Here is a 15,853-nt window from a genome sequence, read left to right as displayed (position 1 = left end):
CAGAGCTGATCGAGCGTTGTCAATGCTTCGATGCTGAGGATGTTGGCCTACGAGAGAACATGGACGTTGGTGTGCCTAGCCTACCAATGGATTTGCATGATCTTCCTAAGGCAGCATTGATGTTACTTCTCCAGTGCTTTATGCGCCTGCTGTACATGTTTCAGAAGCATATGAGGGCAGGTATCACTCCTGCTCTGTAGACCATGAGCTTTGTGCTGGTGTTAAGGTTCTGGTCTTCAAACACACTATTCCTCAGGCGACCGAAGACTGCACTGACACACTGAAGGCGATGTTGGACCTCGTCAACGATGTATGCCCTTATTGACATTAGGCTCCCGAGGTATGGGAAATGGTCAACGTTGTCCAAGGCCTCATCGTGGATTTTGATAATCAGGGGGCAGTGCTGTGTGGCGGCCCCATCACTACTCCTGATGAGATAACTGGGCCGAAATTCAGCCTCCAAAAAAGGCCTCTTACCGCCAGAAAATGGCGGCCAAGTGGCGGAGTCCAGTGGCTGCCAATTTGTGCTTGAAAGGCCGCCACTAGCGAAATTCACCTTGGTGGATTTTCCAGCAGTTGCTACGTCCGCCCTGCTGCTGCTGACCAGTCCCAAGTGCGTATTCAAGGCATGCACCGCCAATCTCCCGCACCTACACCTACATTCAGCTTGAAATTTCTTCGATCCGCTATGCGGTGCCTCCGACAGCTTTTTCTATCGGCGCACCTCGTTTTGTGTGTGTGCGACTTAGCTGCGTGGCGGCCATTAAAGGCAAGGGCCCACTGCCGTGGCCGCCATTTTCTTTTTTTGCCAGCCGACTTCCAGATCAGCTGGACAAATATGCCCCTGGGTTCGGCCGGGCCACCAACAGGCAGCCTGGCACCTCCTCTTGGGTGCCAGGTTGCTGGCCCGGCCGAAACCCTCCCTGGTGGCCCAGTGCTCCTAAAATCTTCAGAGCTCACAGCGGCTCTCCCCTTTGAGTGAGGGGGAAGAGACATGGTGGCGCACATGCGTCATCACCGCTCCACTGATGATTGACAGCGGCGGTGACTCCGCCCCGCCTCCACTTCCACCCCTCTTGTTGTCGATATGCTGCCTACTGCCCCACTTCTGCCACCATTATGACCGACTTGCGGACCGCTTAAAAAAAAATGACAAAGGAGCTGAATTTCGCGAAAGAGGCCACTTCATCCAACGCGGCGGTAAAAACACTTCAGAAGCGCGGTAGGTGCGACTCGTTTCGGGCGGACCTGAATTTTTACCCCAACATATCCCTACAATAGTGATCACAATAAGAACAACTTGCATTTACATAGCGCCTTCAATGCAGTAAAATGTCCCAAGAGGCTTCACAGGAGCATTATCAAACAAGAATTTGACACTGATCCATATAAAGGGATATTAGGACAGGTGCCCAAAAGCTTGGTCAAAGAGATAGGTTTTAAAGGAGCATCTTAAAGTAGTAGGGAGAGGTTGAGAGGCAGAACAGTTTGGGAGGTGGGGGGTGTGAATTCCAGAACTTAGGGTCTGTGCAGCTGAAAGCACAGCACCAATAGTGGGAAATCAGGGTGCGGAAAAGATCAGAATTGGAGGAGTGCAGAGATCTCGGAGAGTTGTAGGCTGGCAGATGTTACAGAAATAGGGAGGGGTGAGGCCATGGAAGGATTTGAACACAAGAATAACTACACTTTAAAAATACTTCATTGGCTATGAGGTGCTTTGGAAAATTCTTGGGCCATGAGAGGTGCTGTTACAATTGCTAGCTCTTTCTATGAGCTAACTCAATACATACCAGTGCGATTCTAGGTCTGTATGGCTCAGTATCATATAGTTTTGTGTATTTACCCACCAAGCCATCGGAAGGAGCTGTTTAATCTTTGTTAAGCTTACTCTAAATTTGAAAAATGTAGTGATTCTGCAATTTTATCGGATTCTGATTTAAAACAGGCTCTCTGCTATTTTAGCCCTTTCAAAATAAAGGTTAATATCACCAACAGTAATTTGTAGCCTGTTTCTGGTGACTATTTTTTACAGATAAAGAATAATACAAGTGCACAGATATTGCAGGCTAGTTTATATTAATTTAAAATGAAACTGAGCAATATAAGGAAGGTGTTACAGTGGGTCAGACTGTCCTTTTATTACGGGCAAAGACTTCAAATCCAAACAATCCAGATAGGTTGAAAGTTTTCCCTCTGATGGTTGGTTGTGTTTTTCACTCGAAATTTAAAGCAACCAATTTTGTTGGATGAAAGAAAAGTTTATTTAAAATTTGGGGCAGCCTGTTTCCTGGCCTACTATTGCTTCAGTTGGCTGTTATTAAGAAAGTACCGTCATCAATCAACAGGCATTCTCTTCACTATTACTCTTCCACTGCATGTGATGCTCAGCCCAATCACATTAAAATAAGGTCAGTAAATCTAATGACTAGTAACATCTCTCTGCTGGAAAGTACAAATCACTCTCTGAGACCCAGGGTTCTACGTTTACATCACCAGCATCACTGCAATGAGCGACTGCACTGTAACTGACAGCCAGGTGTTCACTATTCACCGTATAACTCACTAGCACGTGTCCATTATCCTCTGCATAACTTATTGCCAGATGTTCACCAATCTCTGTATAGCTCACCAGCAGTGTCTATTCTCCTCTATATTATTCACTACCATGTGTCTATTAACTTCTATATAATGTTCACCCGTGTAAACTAATCTCTCCTCATTTCCCCACTAATTCTTTTGCCAATTATTTTAAACCCAGGATCTCTGGTTACTGACCCACTTGCCAGAGGAAACAGTTTCTTCCTATCTGCTCTATCAAAACCTCTCATAACTTTGAATACCTCTATTAAATCTCCGCTTAACCCTTTCTGCTCTAGGGAGAACAATCCCAGCTTCTCTAATCTCTGCACATAACTGAAATCCCTCATCTCCGGCATCATCCAGATAAATCTCTTCTGTACCCTCTCCAAGACTTTGATATCCTTCCTAAAGTGTGGTGCCCAGAATACTTCAGCTGAGGCCGAACCATATATTTGTGTTTTTTAGCATGACTTCCTTGTTTTTTTACTCAATGCCTCTGTTTACAAAGCCAAGTATCATATATGCTTTCTTAACTGCTTTATCAACTTTGTGCTCTTGTTCTTGCACTCCCTTCAAAATAGTAGTATTTATTTTATACTGCCTTTCCATGTTGTTTCTCCTAAAGTGCATCGCTTCACACTTATCTGCATTAAATTGCATCTGTCATTTGTCTGCCCATTTCACCAGCCAAGCTAAGACCTCCTGAAATCTGCTACTATCCCATTCACTAATTACTATGTTGCCAAGTTTTGTATCATTGGCAAACTTTAAAATTGTACTCCCCACATCCAAGTCCAGGTCATTTATGTACAACCAGGAAAGCAATGGTCCCAATACCGACCCATAGAGGTTCCCATTGCATACTTCTCTCCAATCAGAAAAACATCCTTTCACCATTGCTCTCTGTCTCATATCCTTCAGGCAATTACGTAGCCAAGTTACCACCATCCCTTTAATCCAATGTTCTCTTATTTTCTGAATAAGTTTATTATGTGGTACGTTATCAAATGTCTTTTGAAAGTCCATATATAGAACACCTATTGCATTACCATCATCAATCCTCTCTGTTGCTTCATCAAAGAACACAATCAGGTTAGTCAAGCATGATTTGCTTTTAATTAATCCGTGCTGGCTGTCCCTTATTAATCCATGCATCTCCAAGTGAGAATTAATTCTGTCCTTGACAAATGTCTCTAGTAGTTTTCCCAGTAGCATGTAGTTACCAGATGAAGTCCCCTCCACCTTTTTGGAACAGGGGTGTAACATCTGCAATCCCCCAGTCCTCTGCCACCGCTTACTTTCCCACCTGGCTTTGTATCGTTAGCAAACTTGGATGCAGATCCCTGTAGGACACCACAATTCACAGCCTGCCAATTTGACGACCCGCCCATTATCCCTGCTCTCGGTCTCCTGCCACTCAGCCAATCTCCTAACCAGATCAATAATTTGCCCTCAATTCCATGAGCTTCACTTTAGCTAATCCCTTCTGAAAGTCCACATAAAATATCAATGGACATTCGTTTCTCCACTACTTTAATCACCTCTTCAAAACATTCAATCAGGGTCATCAGGCATGACCCAACCTTTACAAATTCAGGCTGCCTCTCTTTGATCAGCTGAAAAATGTCAAGGTGTTCTGTCATACTATCATTCATTCCAGACTCAATGCCTATAATCCGAAACAAATTACAGTCCCTACAGTGTCTATAATCCAAAACAAGTTACAGTGCACACTCACCTCGGAGTCAGAAGGTTGTGGGTTCAAGACCCACTCCAGGGACCTGAGCACATAAATCTAAGTTGACAGTCCAGTACAGTGCTGACGGAGTGCTGAACTGTAGGAGGTGCCGTCTTTCGGATGAGAAGTTAAACCGAAGCCCTGCTTACTCCCTCAGATAGGCGTAAAAGATCCCATGGCATTATTTCAAAAAACTGGGAAGTTATCCCCGTGTCCTGTCCAATATTTATCCCTCAATCAACGTAACAACAAACAGATTATCTGGTCATTATCACATTGATGTTTGTGGTCTGTGCGCAAATTGGCTGCTGGTTTCCTATATTACAACAGTGACTACACTCAAAGTACTTCAATGACTGCAAAGCGCTTTGAGACGGCCAGTGGTCGTGTAAGACGCTATATAAATTTAAGTCTTTATTTGTTTTTCAAGTTACAGACACTACAGTGTCTATAATCTGTATCAAGTTTGTAGTAAGGATTCTCGAGCAACTGACTTCACGAAGAAATATGAATCCAACTCTCTCTGTGCCCTTCTGTCACTCTCAGTAACAGGGTTTGCCGTGTAAAATCGCGGTCCCAGTAACGATGTACCACCCGATACAATATACCTCACTATAACGACCCGCTCCGTTTCACCTGAATATGTCACACAGTCACTGAATTAGAGATAAAGTAACACATGCGTGCAGCGGGTTTATTTGGGGGCGGAGGGGGAATAAAAGTTAAAAGTTATGTTCAAAGCAGTGCGCACTGACCTCAACTGGAGGGTGACTGCGTTGCTGCACAGAGCGACCTGTCCAGACACAGCACACATCGCATTCCGTGTCTCACATAAGAGCGTCAACCCAATACATTATATACCGGGAAATACTGAGTTATTCTAAATAGTGATACACTGAATATAACATTCAATTAAAAAATTATCGATACATAAGGTGAGATCCATTGTTTCTCACCTTGTAGAGACTACTGTTAAACAAGTGAAAAGGGCACCTTAATATTCATCCTCCAAAAATCTAGCTGTAATATACAGCTTTCCACAGCCTCTGTGAACCGCCGAGTTTCAGTGTCATTCTCGGCCGTATTGGACGCGTGTCCCTCTCCTGATAAAACACTGTGAAATGTGGAATGAGCCTTGACTTGTTTCAGTCCCCAAGGGGCTTTGGACGCTGCAGTGTTCCGGAGAGGCGGTGATTCCGCTCCCCAGCCCCCCACCTTCCGCAACATCATTCCCGGTTCCTCTCTCACTTACCCACCACAGTCAACAGCATGTTCTCCAGCAGCAGTGCCGCACACACTGTGAACAGGACCAGCTTTCGAGACTGCCGTCCTTCTCTCAACCAGCGCAAAAAACTAAACGCTCTCAGGCTCTCCAGTCCACCCATCACTGGTGGTGCTCAGATTAACTTCTCGACTTGAAATGCACGGGCTTGTAAAAGTCACTTCTATCGCGGATAGCTCCAAATGGGAAACAGAGCCATGCAGCCAGTGGGCAGGTCGAGATATTTCTCCTTGACCCCCAGTGAACTAGCGGGTTGGAAACCCACAAGTATAATGCCCCTATTCAAGAAAAGTGGGAGACAGAAAGCAGGAAACTATAGAACAGTTAACCTAAAATCTGTCATTGGGAAAATGCTAGAGTCCGTTATTAAGGAAGTAGCATTAGGAAATTTAGAAAATCAATACAATCAAGCAGAGTCAACATGGTTTTATGAAAGACAAATCGTGTTTGACAAATTTATTAGCGTTCTTTGAGGATGTAATGTGCAGGGTGGATAAGAGGGGGGACCATTAGATATAGTGTATTTGGATTACCAGAAGGCATTCGATAATGTGCCAGATAAAAGGTTACTGCACAAGATAAGAGCTCCTGGAATTGGGGGTACTATAAGAACATAACATAAGAACATAAGAAATAGGAGCAGGGGTAAACCATTTGGCCCCTCGAGCCTGTTCCGTCAATCAATAAGATCATGGTGGATCTGATCATGGCATCAACTCCACTTCCCTGCCCGCTCCCCATAACTCTTGATTTCCTTATTATTCAAAAATCTGTCTATCTCCACCTTAAATATATTCAATGACCCAGCCTCCAGAGAGATTTCCAAAGATTCACGACCCTCAGAGAAGAAATTCCTCATTTCCGTTTTAAATGTAAGACTCCTTATTCTGACACTATGCCCCCTAGAGTCAAATAGAGGTAATAGACATCTGGCAGTGAGTTAAATAGAGGCAATAGATACCCGTGTCATTAATAAATACAGTGAATAGTTGAGGCCCAAACACAGATAAGAACAAAAATTAGGAGCAGGAGTACGTAATACAGCCCCTTAAGCTTGCTCCGCCATTCAATAAGATCATGGCTGATCTTCAACCTCAACTCCACCTACCCGCCTGATCCCCATATCCTTTAATTCCCCTCGAGTCTAAAAATCTATCTATCTCAGCCTTTAATAAAACTCAACGATCCACAGCCCTGTGGAGTAGAGAATTCCCAAGATTCACAACCCTCTGAGTGAAGAAATTCTCCTCATCTCAGTCTTAAATGGCCGACCGCTTATCCTGAGACTATGCCTCCTAGTTCCAGACTCTCCAGCCAGGGGAAACAACCTCTCAGCATGAAACCTGTAAATCCCCTTCAGAATCTTATATTTTTCAATGAGTATAGGCCCAGTCTACTCAACCGCTCCTAGCAGGGCAGCTCTCTGATCCCAGGGATCAAATTAGTGAACCACTGTTGCACTGTCTCCAAGGCAAGTATATCCTTCCTTGGATGAGGAGACTAAAACTGTGCACAGTCATCATAGTCAGTCCCTCGGAATTGAGGAAGACTTGTTAAGAGTGGAAGCATGTGTTCTTCGGTGGCTGTACAGTCCAATACGAGAACCACAGACCCGGTCACAGGTGGGACAAATAGTCATTGAGGGAAGGGATGGGTGGGACTGGTTTGCCGCACACTCTTTTTGCTGCCTGATTTCTGCATGCTCTCGGCAACGAGACTCGAGGTGCTCAGCACCCTCCCTCCACTTAGGATGGTCTTTGGCCAGGGACTCCAAGATGTTAGTGGGGATGTTGCATTTTAGCAGGGAGATTTGAGGGTGTCCCTCTAACGTTTCCGCTGCCCACCTTTGGCTCGTTTGCCATGAAGGAGTTCAGAGTAGAGCGCTTGCTTTGGGAGTCTCGTGTCTGGCATGTGGACAATGTGGCCATTATCCCTGTGCACAGTACCCCAGGTGTGGTCACACCAAAGCCCTGTACAATTTTAACAAGACTTCCTTCTCTTGTATTCCAACCCCCTTGCAATAAAGGCCAATATGCCATTTGCCTTCCTAATTGCTTGCTATACCTGCATACTAACACTGTTTTTCCTGTCCAAGGACATGTAAATCTCTCTCAACATCAAGGTTTAATAGTTTCTCACTATTATTTTTCTATTCTGCCTACCAAAGTGAAAAACCTCACATTTCACCACATTATATTCCATCTGCCATCTTATTGCTCACTTACTTAACCTGTCGATATCCCTTTGCAGGCTCTTTGTGTCCTCCTCACAACTTACTTTCCCACTTAGCTTTGTATCGTCAGTAAACTTGGATGCAGATCCCTGTGGGACATCACAATTCATAGCCTGCCAATTTGACTACCCGCCCATTATCCCTGCTCTCGGTCTCCTGCCACTCAGCCAATCTCCTAACCAGATCAATAATTTGCCCTTAATTCCATGAGCTTCACTTTAGCTAATCCCTTCTGTAAGTCCACATAAAATATCAATGGACATTCGTTTCTCCACTACTTTAATCACCTCTTCAAAACATTCAATCAGGGTCATCAGGCATGACCCAACCTTTACAAATTCAGGCTGCCTCTCTTTGATCAGCTGAAAAATGTCAAGGTGTTCTGTCATATTATCATTCATTCCAGACTCAATGCCTATAATCCGAAACAATTACAGTCCCTATAGTGTCTATAATCCAAAACAAGGTACAGTGCACACTCACCTCAGAGTCAGAAGGTTGTGGGTTCAAGACCCACTCCAGGGACTTGAGCACATAAATCTAGACTGACATTCCAGTGCAGTGCTGACTGAGCGCTGCACTGTGGAAGGTGCCGTCTTTCGAATGCGACGTTGAGCCGAAGCTCCTGCTCCTTCAGGTGGGCAAAAACGAACCAGGGAGTTATCCCTCGTGTTCCCATCAATATTTATCCATCAATCAACATAACAAAAAACAGATTATCTGGTCATTATCACATTACAGTTTGTGTGAACTTGCCGTGTGTAATTTGCTGCTGTGTTTCCGACATTACAACAATGGCGACACTCCACTTGGCTGTAAAGCGCTTTGAGACGTCCCGTGGTCGTGAAAGGCGCTATATGAATGGAAGTCTTTCTTTTTTTCCAAGTTACAGTCCCTACGGTGTCTATAATCCGAAACAAGTTTGTAGTAAGGATTCTCGAGCATCTGACTTCACTAAGAAAAATGATCTGAACTCTCTGTGCCCTTCTGTCACTCTCAATACAGTGTTTGCCGCGAATAATGAATGGCAGGGTGGTCCCAGTAATGACGCGGTTAGTTGCACACAGACAGTCCGATGTACCACCCGATACAATACACCTCACTATAACGACCCGCTCCGTTTCACCTGAATATGTCACACAGTCACTGAATTAGAGATAAAGTAACACCTGCGCGCAGCGGGTTTATTTGGGGGCGGAGGGGGAATAAAAGTTAAAAGTTATGTTCAAAGCAGTGCGCACTGACCTCAACTGGAGGGTGACTGCGTTGCTGCACAGAGCGACCTGTCCAGACACAGCACACATCGCATTACGTGTCTCACATAAGAGCGTCAACCCAATACATTACATACCGGGAAATACTGAGTTATTCTAAATAGTGATACACTGAATATAACATTCAATTAAAAAATTATCGATACATAAGGTGAGATCCATTGTTTCTCACCTTGTAGAGACTACCGTTAAACAAGTGAAAAGGGCACCTTAATATTCATCCTCCAAAAATCTAGCTGTAATATACAGCTTTCCACAGCCTCTGTGAACCGCCGAGTTTCAGTGTCATTCTCGGCCGTATTGGACGCGTGTCCCTCTCCTGATAAAACACTGTGAAATGTGGAATGAGCCTTGACTTGTTTCAGTCCCCAAGGGGCTTTGGACGCTGCAGTGTTCCGGAGAGGCGGTGATTCCGCTCCCCAGCCCCCCCACCTTCCGCAACATCACTCCCGGTTCCTCTCTCACTTACCCACCACAGTCAGCAGCATGTTCTCCAGCAGCAGTGCCGCACACACTGTGAACAGGACCAGCTTCCGAGACTGCCGTCCTTCTCTCAACCAGCGCAAAAAACTAAACGCTCTCAGGCTCTCCAGTCCACCCATCACTGGTGGTGCTCAGATTAACTCCTCGACTTGAAATGCACGGGCTTGTAAAAGTCACTTCTATCTCCGAAAGCTCCAACTGGGAAACAGAGCCATGCAGCCAGTGGGCAGGTCGAGGTATTTCTCCTTGTCCCCCACCGTGATCCAGTGGATTGGGAAACCGCAAATGTAAATCCCCTATTCAAGAAAGGCGGGCGATTGAAAGCAGGAAACTACGGACCATTAGCCTAACTTCATCATTGGGAAAAAGCTGGAGTCCATTATTAAGGAAGTAGTAGCAGCACAGTTAGAAAACCATAATACAATGAAACAGTGTCAGCATGATTTTATGAAAGGGAAATCATGTTTGAGGATGTAACCAGCAGGGCAGATGAAGGGGAACCAGTAGGTGTCCTGTGTGATATATTCTTACCACATCACTAACACACACACTCGACAAGATGGCCCCAACAGAAACTGTCATCATGTGACTTTGCCCCATGACCCTTTTATTATTTACATCTATAGTTGCACGAGGGGAACTCTATTACACTTCTCCCTCCTTAATGAAGAAGTAATCATAACAAAATATTTATTATACATAACTTGCATGGTATAACACAACAAAAGATATGGACTTATTTTTCCATTATTACAAATCAAACTTAACCACTGGTTTTCTGTTTTGAAGAGGATACCTTCGCTCTCAAACATAACTTTCCAAACTTGGTGTCGAACTTAGACTCATTCTCGGGTAGCCTGAGGAGAGTTTTTCTCCAAGGGCAACCCTTGATCTACATTTTTACTCTCTACAACTTCAGACTGTTTGTATGCCTGCCTCAGACTCAGACTTAAATTCTGACTTTCTCTTGGACTTGTTTCTAGTACATCTGATGTAGGATTTGCTACTGGAACTCAACTTGTAACAAGACTATCTGACTCATCAGAAATAATCGAATCATTCCAACTTTCAACTTCTTCCACATCTGTAGGTAAAATATGATCAATGTGACAAACCTAGAGCTAGACTTTACTATCATTTTTGGTGAGTTCTCAGCAATTTTCTCGCTGGTACAGCTGTTTTTCCGCCCAGCGAAAGTTTCCCCCTTCGTTTTTTTTAAATGGTATTGCCCACATCTGAACATACCCACCGGGACCAAACCGCCGACGTGCAATGGCAAGAAAATCGCCAGGGCATAAGTTTGGCCTCAACGGAAGCCTGTCCAGATCGCCGAGGGAACCGCCCTGTAAAAGATGCTTAAACAGGGCAGTATGCATGTACTCTGCAAAGAAAGGCAAGTTAAAGGTTCTTCATTTATTTTTCTTAAATTTTAAAATGGCGATTAGGTGTAAAAGTGTCTTGGGAATGCTTTTTACGTTTTTTTTTTTACTTTTTAAAAAAGTTTTCCCCCCTCTCTAGGCCTAACTGCATACTCAGACTAAATTTTAAATACTTACCGTCCATTCCGGTAAAAAGTGCCCATTTTACTTAGTTTCCCCTTAACCGCCGAGAAAACCGCCGACAATAAAGGTGCAACTCCCATTTTCACACCAGGTGATTCACTTTAATTAGTTTAAACATAAAAGTGGAAATTCTGGCCAGCGTTACTCACCAAACGTTAACTGTTTTTCTGAGCAGGCAATCGGGCATTGAGGGGCTCATAGGAAAGTCTAGCATCTAACCTTTGCATGATCAAACATCTTGACCAAATATGTGCGAGGGTCCCATATCTTCACTACTCTTCCTAGTAGCTACTTTAATTATTTATGGTGATGGTTCTTCACTCTCACCTGCTGATTGAATTTCACACTTCTCTCTTTTACTCTACTTCTATCATGATTCTCTTTCTGTCTTAATTGTTTCTCTTCTACTGAATGTTCCAAGTTTGCCTTTAACAACAAGAACCTGGTTCATGGCTGTCGTTTGAGGAAAAACTCTGCTGGTAGTTGTATGAGGAATACTACTATAAGTAATGAGAAAATTTGCTAGTTTGTGGTCCAACGACAACTGCCATTTCTTTGTATTTGGATCCAACATTTGCTTGATCCGAGCACGTTTTACAATTTGTACTGTGCACTCAGCTGCACCACTTGAAGCATGGTGGTATGGTGGAACTTTGGTATGTGTCACGCAGTTTCTGCTCATAAACTGTGCAAATTAATCTGAACAAATTTGTGGCCCATTATCAGACACCATTTCTTCTGAGAGGCCATATGAAGAAAACAATCTTCGCAAATTGTCTAGTGCTTTAATTATTAATATTTTCTGCTTCGGAAACACCTCTATTCATTTCGAATGACTAGCAATCACAATGAACAATTGTTGTCCTTCTAGCTTAGCAAAATCTATATGTAATCTTTGCCACACCCTGGGAGGCCATTTCCATGGCTGTAATGGTATTGATGGTGGTTTCTTGTTTACCAAATGACATGTTGTACACTGACTAGTGAAGTACTCTCTATCTTTATCTAAACGTGGCCACCATAACTAACTGCATGCAAAATCCTTGGTCAAGCACATTCACAGATGCTGGTCATGAAGATCTCCTCACAAGTTGGACCTGAAATTATTTGGGATAACCAGTCTTGCACCTCACATGATACAATCTTTATCCACTGATAATGCATTCCTATGAACAAAGTCTGGATGAATTTCTTTCTCTGATACTTGGTTTGGACAGCCATTTGCTAAGTAATCATACATCTTTGACAAAACTGGGTCACGTTTGGTTGCTCTATCAATCTCTTCAGCTGTGACTAGCATGTTATCAATGTTAAAAACAGAACACTTCTTCTCTATTGGGTGTAACTTGTGATTAAGATGGCAACCTGGACATAGCATCAGCATTACTGTGATCAGCTGATCATCTGTACTCAATGTATTACATATATGCTGACAAAATCAAAGTCCATCTCTGCATTCAGTCTGCAGCTAAGGTTGGAACTGGGGACTTTGGATGGAGGATTGCTGTCAGGAGCTCATGGTCAGTATCGATGGTAAACTTGTGACCATACAAGTATTTGTGGAACTTCTTGACTGCAAAAGTCAATGCCAAAGCTTCCCTTTCACTCTGCACATAATTACGCTCACTGGCAAAAACAATTGGTCTCTCCTCCCCACTAGTACATCAGAGAACACTGCCCCAACTCCATACAGAGAGGTGTCACATGCTAGCTTGATCTCCTTAGATTCGTCATTGTGAACTAACACGGTACTCTCTACCAACTGACTTTTACACTCCTTGAATGCAGTTTTGCATTCTTCTGACAACTTCCAATGGACCTGTTTTTTCAACAGCTCATTCAGCAGATATAACACTATAGCCAAATTTGGTAGGAACTTCCCATAATAGTTCAAAAGATCCTAAAATGATCTAAGTTCAGTGACATTCTTGCGAGTGGGTGCATTTCTGATTGCATCCAGCTTTCCCTTGGTTGGATGTAAACCATCTTTGTCTACCAAGTACTCCACTGAGTTTTGAAATAGCTCACACTTGTGAGAAGTCACTTGTACTCTGTGTTTCTCCAGCTATTTGAGCACTTCATTCAATACATTATTATGGATTTGCCTGTTTGGTGCTGAAATAAATGTCATCTAAATAACATACTATCCCTTCAATAGCTTGCAAAATCTGGTTCATCACCCCTATAAATATGGTGGGGTGGAAGGTATTCCAAATAGTAGCCTATTACATTGATATAGGCCTGGATGAGTATTTATAGTCAAGCATAACTTGGACTCCTCATCTAGCTCACGTTGTAAGTAGGCATTTGTCAGATTTAACGTTGAGAAGATTTGGCCAGCTGTCAGTTTTGTGAACAAATCTTCCTCATTTGGTAATGTATTGGGTAAATTATCTTCTAAAACTTGGTTTACAGTTATTTTATAATCACCACACAACCTGACCATCAGACTTAGGTACAACAACAATGGGTGTAGTCCAATTACTTAAATTTATCTTTGTTCTCAGTTTCTAGTCTTTTGAGTTCTTGCTCAACTTTCTCCTTGAGCACATAAGGTGTGGGACATGGCTTGCAGTAAACTGCTCTAGCTTCCTCCTGTACCCTGACACTCACCTTGAATTCTTGGATCGGACTGCCTATTTTGTGGAACCCCTATGGATACCACTTGATGACATCATCTTTTGATGCAAATTTCATTTCCACATGAAAAATCTCATTCCAATCCAGCTTCAGTGATCCCAACCAATTTTTACCCATCAAGGCACGCTTGTCTCCTGCCACTACTATTTAAGGCAAGCTCTGTAACTGATCCTTGTATTTCAATGGTATAGTGATACGTCTTACCACAGGGATTTGCTCTCCTGAGTAGCCTTGCAGCTCTATCTTCAATTTCTCCAGTCAAAAATCACACAACTTGTCGAGATATAGCGATTCCAATACTACGCTCACGGATGCACCAGTGTCGATTTCCATGGGTATCTTGGTTCCCGCAATGTCTATTTGGATGACGATACTTTGTGAATCACTGTTAGATATCATCATGCTCCTGATGACGTGTATCTCCAGAACCTCCTCATCCTCTTGCTTCTCTTCAATGCTATGTAATCTCTGGCAATTTCTACTTACAGCATTGAAAATTGGTTTGCTCTTCAGTAGGTATGACTTTGCTAGATGCACAGTTTTCTTGCAGTAGAAACACTCTTCCTTTGCATATGGACAACTTTGAGTGAGGTGTTGTCCCAGACACTGATAGCACAACTTTGGCTAGTTGCTGAGGCCTTGGGGCCCAATTGCTTTTTACTTTTAACCTGCAAGCGATTCACCTCAGTTGTCTGATGACTTAACCGATAAGGGAATAAGGGGTTATGGGGAGCAGGCAGGGAAGTGGACCAGAGTCCATGATCGGATCAGCCATGATCGTATTAAATGGTGGAGCAGGCTCGATGGGCCATATGATCTACTCCTGCTCCTATTTCTTATGTTCTTATGTTCTTATGTATGGAAATGATGCAAAATTCTCAGGAGTATTGGTTGGCCATATCCATCAACATAGCTGTCTGACCATCTAAATCAAAACTCAAGTTAGGTGTTGTCAACAACTTTCTTCTAATTTCTTCATTTTCATCCCACAAACAAAGTAGCCACGCAATGCTTGGTCCTGAAAGTTTCCAAAATGACAGTGAAATTATGCACTGATAGCCTAGTCAGTTAATTGATCTTGTGTTCCAAAAGGTTAACTTTCAGCAATTTCCAGGGGATCAGAACTGAAGTGCTGTTCTAACTTAATTAGAATTTCTGTCAGTGGCATGTCCTTCAGCTTGACAGGAACAAACAGATTTTTCAGGGTCTCATACATCTTGGGGCCTGCTTCAGTCAAGAAAATAGCCCGTTTCATCTCCAACACCACTCGGTTACAGTTTTCATCATCAGGAACTTTGACCATACTATTCACAGTGAAAAACATTTCTAGCCACTCCACATATGCTCCAAAGGTCTCTCAGTTGTGATGGAACTCACCCAAGTGCCCTAGTATTCCCATAGGTGCAGCCATCTGGACTCTGGCAATGTCGAAATTTCAGCCAAATGTGCTTGAAATTTACCTTAGATTTTTAGCTGTTCTGCAAAACAAAGAACCTCTCAAAATCTCTCTGTCAGTTGGCTGGATCATCCACCTACAAAAATTTCAGCTAAGGAATCCAAAAATCCTATCCTCATCACCAATATGATATATTCTTACGAAATCACTAACAAACACACACTACAAGGTGGTTCCAACAGAAACTGTCATCGTGTGACTTTGCCACATGACTCTTTCATTATTTACATCAGTAGTTGCATTACCACAGTAGTACACTAGGTGGAGCAGTAGTCTACTAGAGGGAGCTCTATTAAATTGTGCATTTGGATTTCCAGAAGGTATTCAATAAGGTGCCACATAAAAGATTACTGCACAAGATAAAAACTCATGGGCTTGGGTAATAAATTAGCATGGATAGAGGATTGGTTAGAACATTAGAAACATAAGAAACATAAGAAACATAAGAAACATAAGAAATAGGAGCAGGATTAGGCCATTTAGCCCATGAAGCCTGCTCCATCATTCAATAAGATCATGGCTGATCCAATCATGGATTCAGTTCCATTTCCCTGCCCGCTCCCCATAACCCTTTACTACCTTATCGCTCAAAAATCTGTCTATCT

General features: G+C 43.1%; 1 protein-coding gene across 2 annotated transcripts in view; it reads right to left on the bottom strand.

The window, feature by feature from the left end:
• LOC139268253 (apoptosis-inducing factor 3) overlaps window positions 1–15,853 on the bottom strand; it is a 160,382-nt gene that overhangs the window by 136,674 nt on the left and 7,855 nt on the right. Inside the window, exon 1 of one of the 2 annotated variants that reach the window (XM_070886301.1) lies at window positions 5,571–5,608. The exons of the other annotated variant lie outside the window; for it this stretch is intronic. The gene's annotated coding sequence lies outside the window, so the exon portion shown is untranslated. Of the gene's footprint in view, window positions 1–5,570; window positions 5,609–15,853 lie in introns of those variants that run through there. 2 annotated transcript variants of the gene reach the window in all.

Source organism: Pristiophorus japonicus, chromosome 8 (genome assembly GCF_044704955.1).
Source record: "Pristiophorus japonicus isolate sPriJap1 chromosome 8, sPriJap1.hap1, whole genome shotgun sequence".
NCBI lineage: Eukaryota > Metazoa > Chordata > Chondrichthyes > Pristiophoridae > Pristiophorus > Pristiophorus japonicus.
The sequence above is the reverse complement of the archived record's forward strand: the minus strand, read 5'-3'. Positions and strand labels throughout refer to the sequence as shown.